The 22773-nt window shown below is 47.0% G+C and overlaps 1 non-coding gene across 1 annotated transcript; it reads right to left on the reverse strand.

The window, feature by feature from the left end:
• Positions 1 to 22658: 22658 nt before the first annotated feature.
• LOC123072990 (U5 spliceosomal RNA) lies at positions 22659 to 22773 on the reverse strand. Its single transcript, XR_006435518.1, has one exon. It is a non-coding gene; the product is annotated as a U5 spliceosomal RNA (small nuclear RNA).

Consider the following 22773-nt stretch of genomic DNA (forward strand, 5'->3'; position numbering starts at 1 on the left):
CAGGCTTCAGGGCCCTCTGCGAGCTGTTCTTGGGTGTTGAGGCCCATTTCGCGCTGTGGAAGAGGTTGTTTTGCCTCGTGCCCCTTTCTCAGGAGGGGTCTATTTATCAAGTGGGCGGAGATGAACTATGGTGCATCGCTGGTACCGGATATCTATCCCGTACCCCAAAGAGGACGTCCGAGGACTGGCCCTTAGAGTGGTTCTATATAGATGACGTCCCCCTGCTGGACCCTGTACGGATCGGCCTCCCTGAGTTCAATAATGCTCCGTTGAAGAAGCGCCTGAGCTGGTGCCCGCGGAATCCTCAGAGGGAAACTGACAGGGACGTCCTTTACCTGATGAGCCGGATAAGGTCGTTGGCTCATTCCGGACTGACCATGATCAAGGTCATGGCCATATGCATTACGCGAGGGGTGCACCTGCTTCAATACAGAGGCCACCCCATGTGGGATTTCAACAGGGAGGACGACGCCACCCGATGCGGTCGTAAGGGGCCAGATTCGGCTGCCACTTTAACGAGAATCTTATCCGCTTTGTACAAGGGAGAAGAAGAGGAATTCCTCCGTGCCAACCCAGAGGGCGGATTCTCCATGTACAATCCTCCAAGTTGGGTGAGCAAACATTTTCACCTGCCTACCCGCTTTCGAAATTCCCATAGTTGAGTACTTAGTCTAACAATGTTAACGCAGGAGCTGCGCCAGACTGCGAAGGAGATAAACATCCCTCCTCCACAACCCGAGGACCCAGAACGGTCCCTCGATCCGGACTCCCAAGAGGACCCAGACTTATGTGTGGAGTTAATTGATGGGGTGTTTCATCAATTGAGTAAGGACAACACCCTAGTGGCCATTACGGCCGACTATTCCGGACTACTTCCAGCCTCAAAGGTAACCGAGACCGAAGTCCCAGTATTTTCAAGGAGATCCATCCATGCTTTATCTTGAATGTCGTGAACTAATAGTGTTTCGTTTCGCAGGGTAAATCCTTGAGGCGGAAGGCTGAGCCCGCGGTGGGCAGCCAACAAGGGTCGCTGAAGCCAGGCGGGCCAAAAAGAAGTGCGGACCAGATCAAGATTCCAGCGCAACGGTACGGTGTGCGAATTTAATGCCTAGGATTTAAGCCCTTAAGTCGTACTAACACTCATGCTTTTCTTAGAAAGAAGAGAGCCCGCCGGACTATATCCACCGGCCAGGGTTCAAGGCCGGGTCCGGAAGCGGAGATGGACACGGGGCGCGCCTCGGGCGTTCCTCCGACAGAGGACGGAGACGGGCTATCCGCCACCAATTCAGAGGTGGAGAGTGCCATGAACCACAGGCGTCGCCGGACTGTTCTTCGTGACGCATGTTTTTCCCCAGAGGCATTGGACGCCTTTAATACAGGAGATGCGTATCTCCGTGCCGCTCAAAATGGTCTAGCCAGAGCCACAGAGCAGTATGTAAAAGAAATACATGTGAGTAAAATTGAAGGTTATGTATGTCAGTAGCCCCCGAGACTTGAAACAGTGAAGATAACTATTTTAAGGATCATGTGCTATGCAGTGTCTTACAAAGAAGAACGCGCAACTGTCCCAGGAGCTTGAAGAGTGCAAGGCCCAACTTGAGGCCGCACTGGCCACTTCAGATAATGTCAAGGGGACGCCCTAAGGTAATATACGCTTCGAAAGATGATTCCGTTGTGAAGTGCGGCATGTGTGCAACTCTGACAAGAATAGTGCAGATGGGGCCGGAGTAAATCCGGAAAAGAAACAACTCCTATGCCAACTGAAGGCTGGCGAGAGCGTGCTGACGAGGGTGAGGCAAGAGAAGTACAAACTTCAAGACGCCAATACCCAGCTGGGCGAGGAACTAAAGGATGTTCGTATTCGGCTGTCTGCTTCCGTAAAGGAGAATCGGCGACTTCGACGCGGCATTTTTAGTAAGTGCTTGAACGAATCTTCGAAAAAAGAATTCGGCGAGGAAGTCGATTGACAGAGCTATGTCTGTAGGTCTGCTGACAGGTCGTCCTGCGGAGGAAATGCCTGGTTCAATGGGGGACCTTCTTCCCGAGCTGTTGCAACTGCACGAATGAGTTCGGCAGGCAATGCAGGGCGTCGTCCAGGCTATGTGGCCATCCCTCTCCATGCCAGAAGGCCTTGGGGAGCTTGCAAAGAAGCTGGAGGGAGTGCGGCAGCGCTTCCGGTTGTGGAAGATATCGGCCTGCCGTCAAGGTGCCAGGGAGGCCTGGGCCATGGTGAAGACTCGGTACACGAAGGCTGACCCGAACCACATGGCCGAGGTCGGCCCTATGGGTCCTGACGAAAAGGAGATCCCTGTCAGCTTAGTATATGGCCAGGTAGAGCTGGCTGCAAAGTATTCCCAACAGGACTGTAAATTAGACCGCCTGTTGGATGGTATTGAAGAAGAATATACCGAGTCGGATTGACTCTGTAATTTAAAATGACATGAAAAATGCCTTCTAGCCGGATTGTAGATCGTTTGTCATTGCGGACCTTTTCGCTTCGACCTCTGGACCCTATAGTCCGGAGTGTGTCCGAATACCCTCTCGATTATGTAAGAACCGGGGCATGCATGGAGACAAGGCGTAGGGGTCATAATTGCTTTAGCAGACAAGTGCCCAACTAGTTATGTTATATTACATGGTTAGTAAGAAACATCTTCCAGGGAGAATAGTTCCGTTAGGGGTTCCTTTCCCTGGGAGGCATGCCCTAAAGTGCATGTCCGAACTGCTAAAAAGAGCAGAAAAGCATCTGGGGGCAGATAAATAAACAAGAAAATCATCTTTTAGTTCACCGACCGAATATTCCCTTAAGAACGCTAGCTTTCGGCTTCACCCAGTCTGAGGTACACATCCGGCTGACCCGGCAGTAACAATCGCAGAGGTGCTCCCTTTACCACCTAGCCGAACGAACGGGAACATAGGGGTAAGCACAGGAGCCAGGCAACCCAGCTTGGCCAAAACTTAAGTCATATCGGTGCATATAATGGTGTATAAAAGGTTCATGCGGAAGTGTCACACATGTTTTGGGCATGAGGCCCGTTTTATATAAACTTCTGATAAAGAAGCCCCCAGGTATGATGAGCGCGGGTGGCGCGTCAAGTATGTGCGAACAATGCACCTGCAAGCCCCTAAGGGCTTGGGAAAAAAAGGTAGGGAGAAGGAGAGAAATCACCGGACAGCTAATGTGAAAAAGTAAAAATAAAAAGGGGACAGAGGAAGGAGACGAACACGGAGTCCGGCGCTAGGCGTAGAATCTTCGTAGGCATGCTGCATTCCATGGGTTCAGCTCGAGTCGGTTGTCCGATGCGTTTCGCAGACGGTACGCTCCACCAGTCAGTACTTGGTCGATTATGAAGGGACCCTCCCATTTGGGCTTTAGTTTGTCCTTTTTCTTGTCCGGCAGGCGTAGAACTAGTTCGCCAACGTTATAAGTTTTGGCCCGTACTTCTCTGCTTTGATATCTTCGAGTCTGCTATTGATAGAATGCGGAACGAGCTTTTTCCACGTCGCGCTCCTCCTCCAATGCGTCCAAGCTGTCCTGCCGATCGAGCTCGGCTTCTCTTTCTTCGTACATGCGCACTCGAGGTGAGTCATGAATTATGTCGCATGGCAGTACTGCCTCTGCGCCGTATACCATAAAAAATGGTGTGAATCCGGTAGTGCGTTTCGGCGTGGTCCGCAGCCCCCAGAGTACGGAGTCAAGCTCCTCTACCCAGTGCGTGTTAGATTCCTTGAGGGATCGCACTAGTCTGGGTTTGATGCCGCTCATAATGAGACTGTTGGCTCACTCGACTTGACCGTTGGTTTGAGGGTGATAGACTGAAGCGTAGTCGAGCTTAATGCCCATGTTTTTGCACCAGAGTTTAACTTCATCGGCCGTGAAGTTTGTGCCGTTGTCAGTTATGATGCTGTGGGGGACGCCGTAACGGTGTACGACCCCGGATATGAAGTCTATCACCGGTCCGGATTCGGCCGTCTTTACAGGCTTGGCCTCTATCCATTTGGTGAATTTGTCCACCATGACCAGTAGATATTTTTGCTTGTGGGTTCCTCCTTTAAGGGGTCCAACCATGTCAAGCCCCCAGACCGCAAAAGGCCAGGTAATGGGTATAGTTTGTAGGGCGGTAGGCGGCATGTGGCTTTGGTTGGCGAATAACTGGCAACCGACGCATCGCTGCACTAAGTCCTGAGCGTTTGCCCGGGCCGTTGGCCAATAAAATCCGGTATGGAAGGCCTTGCTTACAAGGGCCCGGGCTGCGGCGTGGTGCCCGCCGAGTCCGGCATGAATTTCAGCTAGAAGGTCTCGCCCTTCCTCTTCGGAGATACACCTTTGAAGGACTCCGGTTGTGCTTTTCTTATAAAGCTCTCCCTCGTGGACTTTGTAGGCTTTAGATCGCCGCACTATGCAGCGGGCCTCGTTTTGGTCCTCGGGAAGTTCCTGCCTAGTTAGGTAGGCTAGGAATGGTTCTGTCCACGGGGCAATGACTGCCATTATTGTGTGGGCTGACGGTGTTGTTTCGTTGGCGGAGCCACCAACTGTGTCAGAGTGTTCGGTGAGGGGCAGTGTGGTTGTGTCCGGGCTATTGTTTCCGGACTCTCCCTCCCATGATACGGATGGCTTGAACAGCCTCTCTAGGAAGATGTTGGGAGGGACGGCATCGCGCTTGGCGCCAATGCGTGCCAACACGTCTGCTGCCTGGTTATTCTCCCGGGCTATGTGGTGAAATTCGAGCCCCTCAAACCGAGCTGACATCTTTAAGACGGCGTTGCGGTAAGCTGCCATTTTCGGATCCTTGGCGTCAAAGTCTCCATTTATTTGGGATATTGCGAGGTTTGAATCCCCGCGGACCTCTAGGCGCTGAATGCCCATGGAGACTGCCATCCGGAGACCATGTAGAAGGGCCTCGTATTCGGCTGCGTTGTTGGAATCCGTGTACATTATCTGAAGTACGTATTGGACTGTATCTCCGGTTGGGGACGTCAGAACGACGCCAGCCCCCAGGCCAGCCAACATTTTGGAGCCGTCGAAGTGCATGATCCAGTTGGAGTATGCGCCGTACTCTTTAGGGAGCTCGGCTTCAGTCCATTCGGCGATGAAGTCGGCCAAAACCTGCGACTTAATAGCTCGCCTTGGCTTGTAAGTTATGTCGAACGGGAGGAGCTCGATGGCCCATTTGGCAATCCGGCCCGTTGCGTCGCGGTTGTTTATAATATCATTAAGAGGTACTTCGGATGCCACTGTTATTAAACACTCTTGAAAATAGTGTCGCAGCTTCCGGGATGCCATGAACACCGCGTATGCTATCTTTTGATAATGCGGGTACCGTGACTTGCATGGAGTTAGGACAGTGGACACGTAGTAAACTGGTTTTTGGAGAGGGAACTTGTGTCCGTCCGTTTCTCGTTCGACGACGAGCACCGCGCTTACAACTTGATGGGTTGCCGCGATGTATAATAGCATTAGTTCGCCCGTGTTGGGCGCGGACAGGACCGGATTTGTTGCCAGTATGGCTTTGATTTCTTCGAGTCCGGTCGTGGCGGCATCCGTCCACTCGAAGTGTTCGGTGCACCGCAGGAGGCGATAAAGGGGTAATGCCTTTTCTCCTAAGCGGGAGATAAAGCGGCTTAGAGCCGCCACGCATCCTGTCAATTTTTGTATTTGTTTGAGGTCTTTTGGGGTATCCAATTGTGACAGAGCTCGGATCTTGGCTGGGTTTGCTTCAATTCCTCTACCGGATACGATGAAGCCCAAGATCTTGGCTGGTACGCCGATAACGCATTTTTCCGGGTTGAGCTTAATGTCATATGTTCGGAGATTGTCGAACGTGAGCCTCAAGTCGTCTACTAGAGTATCGACGTGTTTGGTTTTGACGACCACGTCATCTACGTACGCTTCAACTGTTTTGCCGATCTGGTTGGCCAGACATGTCTGAATCATGCGCTGATATGTTGCGCCGGCGTTTTTGAGCCCGAAGGGCATCGTGTTGAAGCAGAATGGGCCGTATGGGGTGATGAATGCCGTTGCGGCTTGGTCTGACTCTGCCATCTTGATTTGGTGGTAGCCAGAGTATGCATCGAGGAAACACAATGAGTCGTGTCCTGCAGTGGCGTCGATGATTTGATCAATTCGGGGGAGTGGGAAAGGATCCTTTGGGCAGGCCTTATTTAGGTCTTTGAAATCGACGCATAGGCGCCAGGATTTGTCCTTCTTTGGTACCATCACCAGGTTTGCTAGCCAGTCCGGATGTTTTATATCTCTGATGAATCCGGCTTCCAGCAGTTTTGCTAGCTCCTCTCCCATGGCTTGTCTCTTGGGTTCGGAGAAACGCCGTAGAGTCTGCTTAATGGGCTTAAACCCTTTTAGGATGTTCAGGCTGTGCTCGGCCAGCCTGCGTGGGATTTCTGGCATGTCTGAAGGGTGCCAGGCGAAAATGTCCCAATTTTCTCGCAGGAATTCTCTGAGTGCAGCGTCTACATCGGGTTTTAGTTGTGCCCCGATGGAGGCCGTTTTTGTGGGGTCCGTTGGATGGACTTGGAATTTGACTATTTCGTCCGCTGGTTTAAAAGAGGTGGACTTGGATCTCTTATCTAGTATCACACCGTCCCTGTCCACCGTGGAGCGCAACGCAGTTAGTTCCTCGACTGCTAGGGCTTCGGATATTGCCTCCAGGGCCAGTGCGGCTGTCTTGTTTTCGGCGCGGAGCGCTGTGTCCGGATCACTTGCAAGAGTGATGATTTTGTTGGGTCCGGGCATTTTGAGCTTCATGTACCCATAATGGGGTATGGCTTGAAAAATTGTAAATGCTTCTCGCCCTAACAGAGCGTGGTATCCGCTGCTGAACGGGGCCACTTGAAATGTGACCTCCTCGGATCTGTAATTATCCGGCGTGCCGAACACCACATCCAGTGTGATTTTCCCTGAACAGCACGCTTCCCGGCTTGGTATTATTCCTCTAAAGGTTGTGTTGCTTCGCTCAATGCGGCTCCAGTCTATTTCCATTTTTCGCAGGGTTTCCTCGTAGATGAGGTTAAGTCCGCTGCCGCCGTCCATGAGTACCTTTGTAAGTCGGAAGCCGTCCACTATCGGACTGAGGACCAATGCGGCTGGTGCTCGGGCTGTCCGGAATTTAGGTTCGTCACTGGCATTAAAGGTAATAGCCGTGTCACTCCATGGGTTTATTGTTGCTACTTGGTAGACTTCGGTAAGGCTGCGGAGCGTTCGTTTCCTCGCATTGTTTGATGCGAAGGTCTCGAAGACTGTCGACACCGTACTGGCATTTCTGGGGTGGTGCTTTGCGGATTCTGGAGTTAGAAGCTCCTCGCCACTTCTGGCCACCTGCCGGAGTATCCAACATGCTCTAAGGCTGTGAGTTGGTGTGACTTCCCCTGAACTATGAATTTTACAGGGTCCATTGAGCCATCCCTCCAGTACGGTCCCATACCCTATAGAGGGTTTTTGTTTTTTGCTGTTTGGCTCAGATGCCTGGCGATAATGCGCCCTTTTGTTTCGGACTTGTATTGTATTCAGGGCCGGATTGTCCCAGAATTTATCTTCGGTTTTCCGAACGCTTTCTGTCGCACAGTACTTTCGTACTATGCATGTCAAGTCGGCGAAGCGTGTAATTTCGCGGCGACTTATGGCGTTGAGGATTCCGATGTCCGTGCAGTTGTTACAGAAGAATGAAATTGCTTCTTTCTCACGGCAGTCCTTTATCCTGTTCATAACCAGGAGGAATCTGGCCCAATAGTGGTGTACTGTTTCCCCGGGCTCTTGCCGTATTTGGGATAAATCCCTTATAGTTGGGTGGGCGGGTGGATTTAAATCCGGAACCTCGCCCGATATAAGATTCAGGGGCCAATAAGTTTCCGAACTCGGAAGCTTGCTTTCTTGGAAATTATTCAATGAATCAGGCATGCTGCCTGACTTTAGGTTCAGGGCTTGGGCAACATCCTGCCCTCCGCGGGTGTCCAGCTTGGAGGGGTCGGGAATCCGGACACATCTAGTACTTAGAGCGGGCGAAGATTCGCCGCATTGTTCTTCCACCACTTCAACGTGGTGGGTGACCTCGGGAGAGTCGATCTCTCTCTGATCGGGTTTAAGCCCAATCTGGTCATAATCTATAGCGACTCCCAGGGCGGCAATGCGATCCAAGAGCTCGTTCAGGGAAAACAGCTCCGTCGGATCTAACTGCTCGGCGAGTTCCGAGCTGATGTGAAGATTGGTTTCGATGGCCCGAGAGGTCATCGTCGGCGCGGCGGCCGAACAGGCGGTCATCAAAAAACTTCCTAGCCGGAGAGTTTGGCCGACAGCCAAAGCTCCTTTAGCAACAGCGCCGTCTTTAAAGACGGGGTGCGGCATCCTTCTTGACGGTGACAACACAGAGGAAGTCTCAATGAAAGCACCAATGTCGGTGTCAAAACTGGCGGATCTCGGGTAGGGGGTCTCGAACTATGCGTCTAGGCGGATGGTAACAGGAGACAAGGGACACGATGTTTTTACCCAGGTTCGGGCCCTCTCGATGGAGGTAAAACCCTACTCCTGCTTGATTAATATTGATGATATGGGTAGTACAAGAGTGGATCTACCACAAGATCAGAGAGGCTAAACCCTAGAAGTTAGCCTATGGTATGATTGTTGTTCATCCTACAGAAAAACTCTCCGGTTTATATAGACACCGGAGAGGGCTAGGTTTACACAAAGTCGGTTACAATCGGAGGAGATCTTCATATCGTATCGCCAAGCTTGCCTTCCACGCCAAGGAAAGTCCCATCCGGACACGGGACGGAGTCTTCAATCTTATATCTTCATAGTCCGGGAGTCCGACCAAAGGTCATAGTCCGGCCATCCGGACACCCCCTAATCCAAGACTCCCTCAATGGGCATTCTACTTAAAGTACGTGCCGCCACGCGTCCCTTTTTTTATTGGCTAGGAGGTGCCGTGCGGGGTAGCTATTTAAGTACGGGAGGGACCCCTGCGCGTGCTCATCGGGAGGAGAGCCCTTTAACCTCTCTCCGCCATGCACCTCCATCCCAACGTCTCCATTAATGGCGCCCGAGCCCCTGTTTCACGGCGTGGCTATGTCTCGCTGGACTAAGATTTAAGAGAGAAAAGTGAAAATCTGAAAAGAAAGTTTTGCACGGATCTTGTTGTAAGATCCGACGGACCTATATAGCATCGACTGCGACTTATAGCAAGCATGATCAATATAGGGACGATGACAGTGGATAGTACTTGTCTTACATATCTAGGAAGATAACTAAAAAAGCCACATGTGGCTATGACCGAAATACACAAGGGCAAAAGAAGAAGGAAGGCGCATAAAACTATTTGGCTCGCTGATCTTTACTTTCTTGATATGCTGTAGGTCGCGGAGACTAGTTCTCGTGGCGAGCGGCGATGATCTCTATCATCAGTTTCATGTGCTTAATATGCAGCTTGGCAGCAACCGCGGATTCCTCCACCAGCCTTTCACGCTCGATGCGGAGCATGGCATTCTCGTCCGTAAGTTTCTTGATGATGACGCCCATCCTCTTCAACAAGGCAGCAGTCTCCTTCGCCTGCTTCGCCCTTCCGGCGATCTTCGCCCTCAGCAGGTCGCGCTCGGCCCGGAGTTGTTCAAACAAGGCATTCAACTCGTCCTGCAGCTTCAACCAGCCGGAGATCTGATCCATCTAGCTATGGACGATCGCATGCATGCGCTTGTAAGAGTTCTCGCCTGCCAGTGAGAGATTTACCCAGACCGCCGCGGTGCGCGAGGACATCTCTAATGCATTCGCGGTGCGGCAGGACATCTCTGCTGCTTCTGCAGCGCGGCTAGATCAGTCTGCTGCATCAACGGCGTGGCGGGACCTCCATGCTGCTTCGGCGGTGCGGCGGGACCTACGTGCTGCTTCGGCGGCGTGACGGGACATGTCGGATGCTTTCGTGGCTAAGTGGGATATCTCTCGTGCTTCCGCTTCCATGCTTGCCTCTCCCTGGTGGTAATCTCTCGAGCGAGAACTCAATCTGGCCATGGCAGACGCAAGAGAACGGTGCTGAATGACTTGTTTGCTTTTGTGGATGAGGAGTTGAGGAAGGAATGTGCAGTCATCTTGGCACAGTACAATATTTATAACCGAGTACTAATACGCTCCTAAGTGGGAAACCATTTAGGTTTTGATCGGTGTGAACAGGTTTGCAATTTGAAAGGTGATGGGACGCAGGCTCAAAATTTATTGACGGTTATATAATTTCTAAGTGCGGCACTATTCCCGGATGGCGTAACGTGGGCACGCTTTCTCGGCCGCGTACGTGGCGTTTGGTGCACCGCAATAGGCAATGTCGACACACGTCTTGTTCCAAGAACCATGCGCGCTCATTATTACCATCGTGCATACTTATTTTAATTAGAATGTGTGCCCGTTAAGCGCACACACATTGATCTGTCTAACTGTTTCTGTTTGTTCTGACTAATCGCAAACAGTTCATCCATGTGAAGTCTATGCCATCAACCACACACACCTTTGATCTGGCTAGCCGTTTATGATCTGTTGCCTAATCGCAAACAGTTAATCATTCTGAAGCTTATGCCCTCAATCGCACACACCTTTATCTAGCTGTCCATTTCTGTTGTTCCGGCTCATCACAAATAGTTAATCCGATTGAACTGTATGCCGTATATCGCACATGCCTTCATCTGGATGCCCGTTTCTGTTCTTCTTCTCATCGCAAATAGTTCATTGAACTGAACCGTATGCCCTGCAATGCACACGCAACTAAAATTTGAACCGTTTTTGATGCATCCGTAATTGCAAACGTTTTGCACATTTTTTGACGGTTTTTTTACACCACTATTTGCGATTATTGCATCGCACACAGTTTCGTCGAAGAGTCTCTGACCATAGTGTCGCGTTAGCAGCATTCTATAGTAGTGGGACACTATATTTTGTCTATGTATTCACACATGTACTAAGTTTCTGGTTAATACAATTCTAGCATGAATAGTAAACATTTATCATGATATAAGGAAATATAAATAACAACTTCATTATTGCCTCTGGGGCATATTTCCTTCACCTCTCTCCACCATCTATGTTAATTATTTTGAGTAAAATAGAACATATAAGTTATATGAACAGAATGTAGGTATTTTGAATAGAATAAAATAGAAAATATAGGTAGAATATAGGTATTTTTAATAGGATAGAAGACTAGTAAATATGTTTTTTGAATATAAAAAAGTTTTAGTAATATAATTTTTTAGGTATAGAAAATTTTCAATTATAGAAATCTATTGGAATGCTACATGAGAAAAATTTAGGTATCAAACTTAGTAATAAAACTTTTAGTAAGAAAATCTAGGTATAGAAATTTTTTGTAATTTTTATTTTCAATATAGAAATGTATTGGAAAAATTAATTATTTTTATGTCATTATCACTTTGTCATCAAAGAATGCTATATGAGATTTGATGATCTAAAATTTTCACTCGGTGGAATATGCAGGCTTTGTAGGGTTGCGTCTCCTTGGTATGATTGTCATCCGAGCTACCTCTACTTCCTCTACACCCGAGTTGCTGAGGTAAAAGTCCACCTCCTCCTTCTTTACTCCTCGGTGTTGAATAGAGTAGAACTAGAGTAGAAATATATTGAAATGTTTTGTCAATATTGAACCATTGAAATGTAACGAGCACCAGTTTATGCTCATGTGCGAATGTGGGAAAATCCGAGAGGCCTATGTTTTGCCGGAGTGTCGATTCATTTCCATTCCGGCAAATTTCAGGCGCTCGATATGTCCTATTTTAGGAAAGGTCATGCCGGATTTTTCCATAAATTTAAGCATGACTTGTGCTAGAATATGTAGGAAATATCGAGTGCTCCAGATTTGCTAGAAAGATAATTAAACGACACTTTGAGTTGACTTTAAGTCTGTCGGGGCTCCATACATGACAGTCAAAAATTCAGTGAGGAGAGTCTCCACCATATGTGAGAGAAGAAGAATGCCGACTGTTGTCGTGGGGGTCGCTTCTCCTTCTTCTCTTTTTGCTAGACCTTTGTTGTGCACTAGGGGAAGAAGGATTAGCGACCATCATCGACGGTTGAAAAATCGGTAAGGGAGTGTCCACCATATATGAGAGAAGAAGAATGCCGACTGTTGTCGTGGGGGTCGCTTCTCCTTCTTTTCCTTGTGCTAGATATTTGTAATGCACTAGGGAAGGGAGGAGTAGCGACCATCACCAATGATTGCAATATCAGAGTGGGAGTGCCCACCATATACGTGAGATAAGAGTTTAGGAAGGAAGACTCGACAGACTAAAGTCAACTCATTACATATTGAGTAATAGTGATCTGTGTGTTGAGTTTCCTAGTAGTTGCCTTCGACTGATTTTTAATGTTTCAAATATGAACATATATAGGAAATGTCTGACAACAAAAGGGAATTCGGTATGTGCGAATACTATGAAGACGAGCGCGACATGTGCGACAGGCCTCACCTAGTTGGTGGTAGGCGCTTCAACATCGTGCTGGATGAGAGCTTCGAAGTGGATACAGTAAGTCACAACGACAAGTCTTTTTTTGTAATTAAGCATGACTTCTGCTACTTCTTCTTTTTTTGCTTCAACTTATAATTTTAATTTTTTACAATTCTACCAGTGTATCCCCTGTCATGCAAGAATCTATGTCTTGCATAGGTTTCAGTACTATGGAAAGTATGGAGGTAAAGAGAGCTCACTTGAGGACCGAGCATGGTTATACTTTTGCCGCAAAATTATACAATACAGACAGCTACTCCTATTTTGAATGCAAAAATTGGAGAGCACTATGCAAGGCTTATGCATTTGAGCCTTATATGGTTATCGCCTTTGATATTCGTTCGAAAGATGAAATTGAAGGTAATATCGACATCTGGGTCGATGTGCAGACGCCTCCAGTTCTACCATTATGTGAGTTTCTCAACCATATTTATTAAGTAATTTATATTGTTTATTTGAAAATAGTTGACAACTAATTTCTATTGACAGCTTATTTCCATTCAAGCAAACATGTCCAGCGCTTGGTAGACAGGACCTAGTACTATCCCGGGGCTGAACTAAACTGCGAGGAGATAGGTCATTATGTTTCATGGCTTGAGGATCTTGATAATCTCAAGATATGTTATTTTCCTGGACTTCGAGATATTAGTATTCAAAACGTGCGACCACTAGTGTTCGTATTGAACTACAGCCACATCTATTTAGGAAAGATGGTAAGATTTTTACTATTTATCATCATTAGTGCATCTTTTGCATACATTATTTTTTAAGCTAAACTTCATTGCTAAGTATGTTACTATGATGTTCTTCAACGAGGACTCCCAATGAGTGTTGTGCCTTGTTGGATCGAGCTTAATGGTCGCATGACAATGGTTAGCTTACGGCCAAGACATTCTACATTGCACATAAGTGCATTCAAGATCTCTCGAAGCGAGCAAGTCTTAATACTCAAAGATTGGAGCAAAATTGTGAAGGATCGCAACAAAGAAGTACTAAGGGGAAGCAATCAGAAGCGCGACCAACAATTAGGAGACAGATTCATCTGTATTCACTACTGGAATCAGCTACTTTGCCATCTGCCAGCTCTTTGCCGTCAGCTAGCAGACGGCAAAGAAGCTCTTTGCCATCAGCTACCCGAAAGCAGACGACAAAGAACTGGCTGATGGCAAAGAAAGCCTTTGCCATCAGCCTGTTCTTTGCCGTCCGCTAGCTGACGGCAAAGAGGGAGGGGGGGCCCACTGAGGAGCTGGTTAAAAAATACTTAACGTCCCCCCGCTTTGCTGTCCGCCGCAGACGGCAAATATGAACAAAAGCGGACGGCAAAGGAGGGCGGACGACAAAGGCTACCCTAACTAACCTAACTAACGGCCAAGCCCCCTCCCCCGCCCGTTACTCATCTCTCTCCCTCGACCTCCTCCGCCCCCGCCCCCGCCACCCCCGCCCCCGCCGCCCGGCGCCGCCCCCGCCCTACCCGCCCCTGCCACCGCCCCCCGCCGCCCGGCGCCGGCGCCGCCCCCACCCCCTCCCCCACCCGCCACCGCCCCCACCGTCCCGCCGCCCGGCGCTGCCCCCGCCCCTCCCGCCCCCGCCCCCGCCCCGCCCCTCCCGCCGGCGCCGCCCGTGCCCCCGCCGCCCGGCCATCCCACTGCCCCGGAGCCCCGCCGCCCCCCACCCACCCACCACCCCGGCGCCAGCGTCGCCCCCTGCTCCGGTGAGTTTTTTTTTTCTGTTTTTCTTTTTTTGCTGTTTAATTCTTGTTTAATTGTTAGCGTTAGTGTTAGTGTTAGATTTAGTGTTAGAAAAGAAGAAAAATTAGTGTTAGTGTTAGAAAAAAGAATATGTAGAAGAAAAGAAGAAGAAGTGGAAAAAAGATGAAAAAGAAGAAAAGAAAAGAAGTAGAAAAAAGATGAAAAAGAAGAAGAAGAAAAGAAGTAGAAGAAGTAAAAGAAGAAGAATAGAAGAAAAGAAAAGAAGTAAAAGAAGTAGAAAAAAGATGAAAAAAGAAGAAGAAGAAGAAAGGAAAGAAGAAGAAAGGAAAGAAGAAGAAGAAGAAGAAAGGAAAGAAGAAGAAGGATAGAAGAAGAAGAAGAAAGGAAAGAAGAAGAAAAAAGAAGAAGAAGAGAAGGAAAGAAGAAGAAGGATAGAAGGAAACACCCCGACCACTAACCCCAACACCCTGACCCCGACACCACACCCCGACACCTGACCCCGACACCCTGACCCCGACACCACACCCCGACACACAGACCACGACACCACACCCCGACACCCCGACCCCGACACGACACCCTAACCCCGAAACAGCACCCTGACACCGACATGACACCCCGACCCCCTAAACCTCCCGAAAAGGTGCTCTTTGGCCTTCCAGAGGCCGACGGGGTTATATATTTGTGAATTATTAGTTAGGTCATATATTTTTCGATTTTGTTATGAAAAACATCATATATAATTGTGTTGATCGGGTAGATTTAAATGTGCAGTTGTTTCATCGCTGCGAGGTTTGGTGTTCGACGACCTCGCCGTGCGTTTGACGAGCTCCGCCCCTTCGTTCGTGGGTGAGCACAAATGACATGTCCTTCTCCCCCATTAATTATTTGCACAAATGACATGAAATTTGGTAGCTAGCTATATATGTGTCTTGAATCATCAGTATGTGTAACCAATATGTGTCTCCCGTTCGAAAGCATCATAGTTATAAATATGCATGCATTTGCATATTTATAACCTTGATTCTTTCGAATTGTCCAACGCTATCATGGACAGCCCGAGTATGTGTAGATTGGGTTCGTTTTCCCATATGCTTTGCTCCGGATCCGACGCATAAATTTCGTCAGTGCCTCCCCTGTTGTTCTCCGGGTACACATCCTCTATGTTTATTGCGGGGAGGTGCTGCCGAAATTTTGCGTCGGATCCGGAGCATAGCTTGGGAAAATGAACCCAATCTACACATACTCGGGTGGGATTAGGACCTATCATTACCTATTAGAGTGTAGGTTGCATGGACGTGATAAAATTGACAAAGTAGATCAACTGATGGATATATACATGGTGAATTATATATATAATTGTTGTGTGTCCAGTAGCTCTGAAAGTCAAGATGAGTGATCGTGCGTGGATGTATACTGGTCACACTGGTCAGAACAAATGGAGCATTGAATGGTTCACAAAAACCAAGGGGTTTGTGCAAGCCGCATTTGCAAATGGCCAGAGGAAAACTTGGTGCCCCTGTTTCCGATGCGGCAATTGGGAAAAGAGGACAGAGGCTGAAATGGGTAAACACCTGCAGAAGAATGGTTTTACGCCCGATTATACGGTGTGGACATTTCATGGTGAGTCTGTCCAACGTGACCGAGCTGAGGTGGATCATCGTCGCACCGACGAGCATGGTAGCGGGATGGAAAACATGGTGCAAGACTATGATGATGCTCGGGATTCGGACGAGGAGATGGAGGAATCTGCAAAGGCCTTCAATGAAATGTTGGAGTCTTCAAAACGTCCGCTTCACGAGCACACTGAGCTTTGTCAGTTGGATGCCATCTCACAAGTAATGGCTTTGAAGGCTCAGTTCAACTTGGGCAGAGAATGCTATGACGCAATTATGACAGTACTTGGACGCTTTCTACCCAAAGGCCATGTAATGCCTGCAAACCTGTACCAGTCGGAAAAAATCCTCCGTGCACTGAAGATGCCCTATGAGAAGATACATGCCTGTGAGAAAGGATGTGCCTTATTTAGGCTTGACTATGCGGACTTGAACTATTGTCCCATTTGCAAGTGTTCCAGGTATATTGTGGTAGACAATGGTATGGGTGAGAAGACACAAACCAAAATCCCTGTTAGTGTTCTTCGGTATATGCCAATCGTACCAAGGCTTCAACGTATTTTCATGGTCGAAGAGACGACCAGACAGATGACATGGCACAAAACAGGCAAAAGAACCGAACTAGATGCAGATGGTAATCTGATGATGGTACACACATCGGATGGTGTTGCGTGGAAAAAGTTTGATGAATTACATGCTGACAAAGCGGCAGAGCCGAGGCATCCTCGAGTCGGCATCAGCACCGATGGGTTCAGTGTGTTTGGTATGACGGCAACCCAATACAGTTGTTGGCCCGTATTTGTCTTTCCACTCAATCTCCCCCCCGGGACAGATTATGCCAAGAAAGAACATTTTCCTGACGTTGATAATTCCAGGGCCCAACTATCCGGGGAAAAATATGAATGTGTACATGCAGCTGCTTAAGGACGAATTGCAAGAAGCCTGGGATAATGGGTTCAAGACATACGACGCCTATAGCAAACGAAACTTCATAATGCGTGTCTGGTACATGTACTCGACGCATGACTTGCCGGCATATGCGCTATTCGTTGGCTAGTGTGTGCATGGAAGGTTCCCGTGCCCCACATGCAAGGGAGCTCTTGAGTTTCGTTGGCTTCAGGCCGGTCGCAAGTTTTCTTGCTTCGACATGCATAGACAGTTCCTGGATCCTCGCCATAAGTTCAGGAAAGACAAGAAGAACTTCATCAGAGGTAGAGTTGTAAAAAACTCTGCACCACCTGCGTTGACAGGCCAACAAACCCTGGATCAGTTAAACGCTCTCGAGCCAGATCCAGAGCGTCCAGGGTACTTCAAGGGGTATAATTCTGAGCACGCCTGGACTCACAAAACATGCTTATGGGATCTGCCTTACTTCAAAGACCTCCTTTGCCCACACAACATCGACGTGATGCACACTGAGAAGAATATCGCCGAGGCACTTTTTGGTACATTGTTTGGCATAGATGGGAAGTCAGAGGATAATACTAAGGCTAGAGTCGATCTGGAGGCGCTATGTGATAGGCCATTACAAAACATGAAAGAACCGAAAGAAAAGCAGAACTGGACGAAGCCAAAGGCATGGTTCAATCTTGGAAGGCCAGCTATGAGGGAAATTATCTTGTGGGTGAAAATGCAGTTGATGTTCCCCGATGGGTATGCAGCGAATCTAAAGAGGGGAGCGAGTCTTGATAAATTGAAGATATTTGGTCTCAAGAGTCATGATTGGCACATATGGATTGAGCGGGTAATGCCGGTGATGTTGCGTGGCTTCATCCCTGAGGATGAATGGCTAATACTGGCAGAACTCAGCTATTTCTTCCGTGTTCTTTGTGCAAAAGAACTATCGCCTGGCGTGCTAGAAGAAATGGAAGAGTTGGAGCCAGAGTTGATCTGCAAGTTAGAGAAGATCTTTCTACCGGGCTTCTTTAATCCAATGCAGCATTTGATTTTGCATCTCCCGACCGAGGCAAGATTGGGGGGGGGGCGTGCAAAATCGTTGGTGCTACCCAACTGAGAGGATGCAGAAGACGCTTCGAGAAAAATGTAAAAATAAACGTAGAATTGAAGCGTCTATGGCTAAGGCATTCATCACTGAGGAGGCGACAAACTTCGTGACAGCACACTACGAAACCAAAAATCGTCATTTGCATAATCCGAAGCCTTGGTACAATGCTGACGAGCCTAAAAAGGGTGGATCCAACCTCAGCCTATTCAAAGGCAATCTCGCACCAGCCAGTGTTTCAAATCCAGTATCTTTGGATAACGAAGAATGGCGGACCATTTCGTTGTATATCTTCAACAACCTGATAGAAGTGCGGCCATACATCGAGTAAGTTCTCGGTACATTGTTTCGCAACTTCTATTTCCTTTGAACTGCTCTTATTCCTGGATATTTCATACAGTTGATACGTCGCCCTATTATCGTATGGAGCGGTGATCCAAAAGGATTCCGTCGAAGAGTATGAGCTTCTCGCAAAGCAAGGAGGCGGCTATCCCGGTTTCATCTCTTGGTTCAAACAAACGGTAATTCTATTAGACAATTTCATTTCATTTGCTAATTTGTGCGTAATGCAACAATCCTTTCATATTAAACTTGTAGGCTAATTCAGAGTCTATGGACGCCGAATTGAGACAAGTCGCTAATGGTTTTGACTATAAGGTCCGTTCATTTGACAAATACGACATCAACGGGTATCATTTCCGTACCTATGGCAAAGAGCTATCTATGGCCGACCGAAAGTCTACAAATTGTTGTCTATCTGCTATCGGCGAAGGAGGTACCGAGTATTATGGGAGAGTTGACGCAATTTATGAACTTCTATTCTATGGTGAAAACCCACCGAATGTCGTAGTCTTCAAATGTTATTGGTTTCAGCCGAAGGAGACTAGAAGGACTCATGAACATATAGGGCTAGTTGAAATCAACAAAGCACCCATTTAGATGTTCCTGATGTCTATATTATGGCTCAACAGGCAACCCAAGTATTCTATCTACCCTGGGCCTGCCAAACTAATCCAAATCTGAAAGGTTGGGATGTCATTTATGAAGTGCCGCCACGTGCTAGACTATCTCCCCCAAAGGAAGAGGATTATGAACCTCACATTAACCCAGACACATATGAAGGATAATTCTTCCAAGAGACACGTCTTTCCAAAAATCGTTTCAAGAACCGGTATACTTCACCCCAAAACATTGAAGTAGACAGCGATAGTGAATCCCACATCACCCCAGAGGAGGAACAAGAAGAGCCGGAACAAGAAGAGGTTACTGCTGCGGACGACCTCTCAATTCTTGACCGATTACGTAAAGGTGGCCTTCCACATGTTGATGCCACTGAACCCTATGAGCCCGTCATTGATTATAGTGATGATGATGATTATGCATTTATTGATGATACTGATCGAGATTATTAGTAGTGTCAGGTATTCAATTTTTTTATGTTGTACTTGATGATGATACACTTAAGTGATATACATATTATTATTGATGTCGGTATTTTTTTTATGTTGTACTAATTTTGTTTACTCTTTGTCATGGCAGGTGTTGAAAGATGGAAGGGGAGCCGACTGAGGCCAAGGACAAACGTGCCCAAATTGAAGGTGTGCCACACCATCAAGGTAACTCCAGCTTATATCAGTTCGGGCGGAATTGGGTAATGTGGTTTGCTTCATTATTAATGCAATTCATTCATCATGCTAGCTTGAGCCCTTTAATTACTAATTTACTTTGTTTCTCTCTTTTAGGCATGCTACAATAAGACGGATAAGGTGCCAGAGGGGTATGACCTGTATGCCATGGCCCACACTGCCTCTTACAAGCAAGTCAAGGGGAAGGCGAGGAAAGGGGAGGAGTTTAACCCGAGCCAGATCCCCTACAATCCAGAGCAGGTGATGATATCTAGTGGCGGGAGGTCCCGTGGCTCCATAGCCATTGATCTAGAGATTGCTCCTGAGACCACGGTGAGTTTAATTTGAATGGACGTTACTTGCTAGTCTTAACATTTGAGTGTCATCATGCTAACGAAACATTGGAAATGATCTTTGGTGCAGCGTTACTCCACACAAGCATCACACGATCCTTCTCCAGCTACTGACCTGAGCCAGCCCGCTCCCACACCTCCATGATCAAGGTAAGTTTCTCTAGTTTTTTGCTTAACAAATGCATAAAGACCTAGACTTAGCTTCATTTCATCCAATATGCTTACCTTAATGACCTAGACGTAGCTTCTTTTCCTGCAAAATGACTTAATAAGCTTACTGACCTCCAAAACCAGCCAGTTTACCTAAGTTAGCTCTAAAACGATCTATACTTAGCTTTGTTTCCTCCAAAATGACCTAAGTTAGTTATAATATGCTTGGTTAACTAGGTTTGCTCAATAATGACATGTACTTACCTTACTTATGTAAAAAACAGCATAATTAGCTTAGTTAGCTCATAAACGATCCATTTTACCTACATTAGCTCTAAAATGATGCATTTTACCTAAGTTAGCTCATAAACGATCCATTTCACCTAAGTTACCTCACAAACAATGGCGTGCTTCTTCTTCTAGTCTTCTTCTTCTAGTCACCTTTTCCTAACTTTCTTATTTGCCATTTTGCAGATTTCATTCACTTCTCGGAAGCTAGCTTGCTATGATGGAGTGCTTGTTTTTAATTTCATTCTCTTCTAGTATTCTTCTAGATTACTACGATGGAACTTGCTATCTTGATGAATCTTTGCATTGTAATATGTATGTGCAACTTTGCTATCTTGATGGAACTTGCTATGTATGAGTGGATGGAACTATATATGTATGTACGATGAAACTTATGTGTTGTTAAATAGCTCTGTGAAATATATCTATATATGTCATATATATTTGCTGTGAAAATTGTTGGATTAAAAAAAACAGAAAAAAGAGCCAATATGCAGGCTCTTTGCCGTCAGCCACCGACGGCAATGTCTCTTTGCCATCAGCAGCGGACGGCAAAGAGGCCACGTGGCAGGCAACTGTGCTTCCTGGGAGGCTGACCTATTTGGCCAGTTTGCCAACAGTGGCTGACGGCAAAGAGAAAAAAAACTTTGCCTACAGCGGCGGATGGCAAAGGCCTTCCGATGTTTGCCGTCAGCGGCCGACGGCAAAGGCTTGCCGTTGACCACCTAACGGAGTAACAGCGCAATTATTGCCGTCAGTATTCTTTGCCGTCGGCAGCTGATAGCAAAGGACCCTTTGCCGTCAGCCGCCCGAAGCGGACAACAATGTAGCTCTTTGCCGTCCCGTACGTTGCCGTCCACTTTTGCCGTCCGCGGCGGACGGCAAAGACCTTTGCCGTCCGCCATCCGTGCCTTTGCCGTCCGCCGCGGCTGATGGCAAAGTAGCTGATTCCTGTAGTGATTCTCCAATATGATGAAGCAGGAGTGCTATACATGTTCTATGCTATTTTACCTGAGAGAGAAAGCAACATGAGTGATTGGCTAGCTAGAATGAGTTTGAAGATGATGATATGCCACACTATTACTATGATGATTAAATAGCTAGTGTTGGTGGTAATGACTATGCTGATTATTATTAGCTAGTGTTGGTGGTGATTAAATAGCTACAATAGCTAGTGTTGGTGGTGATTAGCTAGCTAGAATGAGTTTAAAGATGATGATGTGCTACATTATGACTATGATGATTAAATAACTAGTGTTGGTGGTAATGACTATGATGATGATTAAATATCTTGTGTTGGTGGTAATTAATATGATAATTATTTAGTATATACAACAGTGGGTGAAATGAATGTGGATTAGGTTCAAGTGGAGGCAACATGTGGTGCATGTCGAAAGTATACTACTTATCCAAACTTGATTAGTAGTATACTTTCGACATGCACCACATGTTGCCTCCACTTTGATTAGTAGTATACTTTTGACATGCACCACATGTTGCCTCCACTTGAATCTAATCAACATTCATTTCACCCACTGTTGTATATACTAACTAATCATAGTCATAAAATCATATGATGAAAATACTGTATATAAAATCTATACAAATACAGCAAAAATAAGCTGCAATTTAAAGAATACAGGAAAAATAAGCAGTAACGCTTTTCAAAGAAATGCTACTGCTACTTACTACTATCGGCATCGCTTTTCCAGCACGGGCGCTACTGCTAACTAGGTATAGCAGTAGCGCTGGACAAACAGCGCTACCGCTACAAGTTAGTTGTAGCGCCTTACTGGTAGCGCTTGTACAAGCGCTACTAGTAGCTCTAAATCCAGCGCTGCTACTAGGGTTTTTCCTAGTAGTGTACATTCGGTACTTGGTCGGTTGGATGGCGAAGAAGGTCGACTATATCAACCACGTTATTAAACGCTTTCGCTTACGGTCTATGAGGGTATGAAGACACACTCTCCCCTCTTGTTGCTATGCATCTCCTTGATAGATCTTGCATGTGCGTAGATTTTTTTTGTTTTTCATGCAACGTTTCCTATCAGTAAGGTCCGCTCCAATTTTCAGGTCATTTGAACATCTGACTAGCTGTCAGCAAAAAGGACAAGTCGGGTCAGAACAGTGCATGACCAGTAAACTTCTGTACAGACCCTGAATTTGTCTTTATTGCCAAGGGCGGCTCAGATGTCCAAATGATTTGAAAATCAAAGCGGACCTCGCGCAATAGATTATCTACCATGCAATTTTTTTTGTTTTTTTCTGAAATTTTCCAGTATTTGTGCAGATGAGCATGGGCTCTGAAGCGGATTATGGCCACAAATCATACTCCACCCTCATTTGATAGGACATGTGTTGTAGCGTTGTCCTATTTATTTTTCGTTGACTCATTGTTTGACACGTAATATGTAGTTATATATTAATATAGTGTTAAGATATGCTGCTTAGTGTGGCATGCACACGGTATTCTTTAGTAAAAGGCGAAAGAATAGTTCACTTTGTGCTCACCACGCAGCT

The sequence above is a fragment of the Triticum aestivum genome, chromosome 3B (genome assembly GCF_018294505.1).
Source record: "Triticum aestivum cultivar Chinese Spring chromosome 3B, IWGSC CS RefSeq v2.1, whole genome shotgun sequence".
Classification (NCBI taxonomy): domain Eukaryota; kingdom Viridiplantae; phylum Streptophyta; class Magnoliopsida; order Poales; family Poaceae; genus Triticum; species Triticum aestivum.